The 4,034-nt window shown below is 37.8% G+C and overlaps 1 non-coding gene across 1 annotated transcript; it reads left to right on the top strand.

Moving 5' to 3' along the window:
• Nucleotides 1-1,344: 1,344 nt before the first annotated feature.
• LOC117079719 lies at nucleotides 1,345-1,448 on the top strand. Its single transcript, XR_004435571.1, has one exon. It is a non-coding gene; the product is annotated as a small nucleolar RNA U13 (small nucleolar RNA).
• Nucleotides 1,449-4,034: the final 2,586 nt, after the last annotated feature.

Below are 4,034 nucleotides of genomic sequence, written 5' to 3'. Positions count from 1 at the left end.
TCACTTTGGTTATAGCCACAAAACCCACCGCCTACCACCAACTGGAAAACACATTGACCAGGCCTAGTCATTCAGAGTGGACTGGACCATTCTTCCAACAGCAACAATAGTCTCATGAACCAATCAGAGTCAATTAGGGTTCTCCATGGGATTTAACACCTTGAAGGATGTAAACATAGGGCTGCCAGCAGTCATAATGCCTTTCATAAGAATAAGAAGGCCTCATTCGTTAGAAAGTAAGCCTCAGAGACCACAGAAAAAGACCTAGCTCAATGTTACCTTATTTTCTCATCTTCATCTATCACACATTGACCTGGCCCGATGTTACCTTATTTTATTTTTTATCTTCATCTATCACACATCATTCTTACTTATAATCTCCCCTGTCAGATTCCTAAAGAATGGACGGCAGCAAGAAGAGAAACGAGCTAATTAACAATGAGGAAAGTGTATGAGCAATGGAGCAAGCATGTGACAGAAGACATTGGCATGGTTGGGTGACAGGAAGGACCAAGGCTTGAGGGAAGACACAATTGCTCAAAAAAATGTAGTCAAATTAGGAAATGTCTTTAAAGCTGGATATTAAGATTTTTGGCAAAAGTAGTAATGTGAACTCCTAAAACAAATAAGAATCATAAAACCTTTGAGTTAAAATGTCACATAGAGATCATTTTATCACCCAAATGCCCATCAATCAATGAGTGGATAAAGAAACTGTGGGATATATGTAGCTATATAGCTATGGTATGTGTGTGTGCATATATGTATATGCACACACATATATATGCATATATACACATGTATGTATATATAACATATATAATTAAATATATATAATGAAATACTACTCAGCCATAAAAAGGAATGAATTAATAGCATTCACGGCAACCTGGATGGGACAGAGACTATTATTCTAAGTGAAGTAACTCAGGAATGGAAAACCAAACATCATATATTCTCACTCATAAGTGGGAGCTAAGCTAAGAGGATGCAAAGGCATGAGAATGATCCAATGAACTTTGGAGACTTGCAGCGGGGACATGGTGGGAAGGGGGTGAGGGATAAAAGACTACAAATCAGGTTCATTGTATACTGCTTGGGTTATGGGTACACCAAAATGTTACAAATAACCACTAAAGAACCTACTCATGTAACCAAATACCACCTGTTCCCCCAAAACCTACAGAAATAAAAAATTTAAAAAAATAAAATTTAAAAAAATCACTTTATCGAACACCTTTATTCTCTGGAAAATTAATTCCAAATTCAGAGGTCAACATTGGGTAGCTGGATGGTAAACTGGCACCCTTGTGGGAAAATGACAAAGCAAAAAATGGAGTAGTGATCTTTTTTCTAGTTCATAAGCTTGTGGATGGGTTGTCACGCACATGTATGAGTTGTGCCTTCCTCAAACCTTGTTACGATGTCGGCACATTACCTATCTGACGTGGAAAAAAAAAAAAGGAATAGTTCAGGTGATGTCAGAGTGGGCTTGGAAAGCAGCCCTGAAGAAAACGACGTGGCTATGAAAAGCATTCCATATGGAGTACTGACGTGAGGGAAAGCCACATGCACTGAGATTTCAGGTGAGGAAATGGAAGGAGGTGATACCACTAACTAAAACAGAGACTTCAGTGAGGGTGCCAGTTCTAGGGAAATATCATACATTCTATTTTAGATGTACACTTTTAGAGTATGTTGAGTTTCTGAATATAGCATATCACACAGGATAACTTTCATATTGTATATCACCCAGGAGAACAAGTTATAGAGGATATATTCTGGGCTAAGAATTATAATAAGTGATTTACAGATGTCATCAAATTTAATCCTCAAAACAGCCCTTGGAGGGCTTAACAGGCTGGTTTGGCAGCTTTGCCTTAAGACCCACAACTACCAAGGGCCAGGGCCAGGAGTAAAGCCAAGATTCAGGAAACTACCAAGCTCATTCTCTCAGCAATGATGTCTCCCATCATGCTGCCTTCCTGAAGATATTTTGGAGGCGTAACAAACATCATTCAACGGGTAACTTCATATGAGGCCTAAAGAAAGCAGAAGAGTCAAATACTTCCAAAGTAGGGGTAGACATATGAATTTTTAAATCACTCATACAGAAGTGATCATGGATGGTTTGAAAAAGACATTGATCATTTCTCATGTTGCAACAACATGGTGAGAAAAGAGTATGGGGCAAAAACATGGTCCTGAGCACCCATATCCATAATTAGATTCTACACAGAAAAAAAGGGACTAATCCGGCAGAACAAGGAAACTCAGAAATAGAGGATTTACACATAGTAGGTTTTAAAATATACTGTATCTTAGAAACACAAATTTAAAGAAGATGGATTTGATGACTCAGGTCAAATACAACAGAAAGATCAAGCTAGAATGGTGAAAAAAAAAATTTGGTCACTACAATGCCATGGTGGCTATGGAGGAGGCAGTTCTAATAGTAACATGGAGCCAGTTTGTGATGGCTAAATAGAAAGAGAGATGGAGACAAGGACACTGGGTCTAACTCTGCATTTCACATGGATTTTTTCTACCTATTTCTATATCATCTAATAACTGCATACAATATGTATGTCTACATTTGACACTCTCATCAAAATATTCTTTTCATTTAGTGTTTGATTCCTTGTGAGGTTTCCCTTGCTATTCTCAGGTCATGTTAGTCCACAGGAATCTACATGCTCTAAAAAGGCCAGAAATTGCTATCTACGTTCTAAATCACAGTGACTTAGGCAGAAATCCATTACCAGGGAAAACAGTGGGAAAGAGCTGTGTAGCGATAAAGGAAAGAGGACACAGTCAACAGAGCTTTTTAAAGGAATTCCTTCCTTTCCTCACTGTTACCTGTCTGGCCACAAATCATTCACAGTCAGACTGAACTGAGCTTACATGAGCTGGCTTTCTGGCAGAGTCCAGATTTGTGCCCCTTCTCAAAGGGGGAATAACTGGGCCTGCTGCAGAAGCAGCTCTCCTTTCCAATTTCACCATGGAATTTTTATGCAGTTGTGCTCACTCCTCTTTGGTGTTATAAAACAGTCAAACAAGATGAATATGGCTGGTAATTTATACTAGGAACTTGCATTGAATTATACTTGGATGACTTATTAAATGAAGGATATTATCAATATTACATCTGTCATAAATAAAAAACTCCACGTTTGAATGGATCTGATCCATTCATTGTTTTATGGGCACATTGGCCTCCAGAGAGAGTCACAAATCCAAATGATGTCCCTGAGTGATGGATTTTATGTTCTCTTCCTCAGGCATTGCTAAAAGATGTGTGAAGTCCTTATGTAAAGTGAGGGTTTCCCTTTCGCCAAGCATCAAAAGAGACTTTCATAGAAAAGTTTCATGAGACCACCTGGAAATGTTCTATCCAGCTGCAATGAGCATGAAAGGCAAGGTGGTAAATGGCAGCTAGATAAATGTGACTTCATATAAACAGAAGTACATGAAGCCTCTTTTTTCCTTACTAGTCCCTATAAAATAGTTCGTGAAAAGAGCCTGGATTTGGAAGTCTAGGCTTCCTCCACTCAGTGAATATTGGTTAACTCATCCATTGCGCTTTGAAACAAAGCCCAGGAAATTAAAAACTGCAACAGTTTCCTCATTTCCTTAGCCAAATTCCCTATTATATATTATATTTCTCTTTGATTTGTCATGCTTAATCTCTCTTTGGTGAACTATAATATCTTCCATACAAAACACAATCCACTATGTTCAAACTCAAGTCTAAAATAAAAAAATGGATGACTAACATTATTCTAAGGGCTTTACACATCCTCTTTTACTTAATCCAGAGGACCTCTATGAAGTAGGTTATACTATTATACTAATTTTTAGATAAGAAGTTGAGTAGCAGAAAAAGATTTTTAAACTACCTAATGTAAATGCTTCAGAACTCTAGAACCCTCACTCTTAAATATTAAATGTAATTCATCATAAAAGCACTCATACAAGAACATTTCCCAGAGTGTATGTACATTATGCTACCAATTGAAATGGCTCATCAGGTG

The sequence above is a fragment of the Trachypithecus francoisi genome, unplaced genomic scaffold, assembly GCF_009764315.1.
Source record: "Trachypithecus francoisi isolate TF-2019V2 unplaced genomic scaffold, Tfra_2.0 Lachesis_group7, whole genome shotgun sequence".
In the NCBI taxonomy this organism is placed as follows: Eukaryota; Metazoa; Chordata; class Mammalia; order Primates; family Cercopithecidae; genus Trachypithecus; species Trachypithecus francoisi.
The sequence above is the reverse complement of the archived record's forward strand: the minus strand, read 5'-3'. Positions and strand labels throughout refer to the sequence as shown.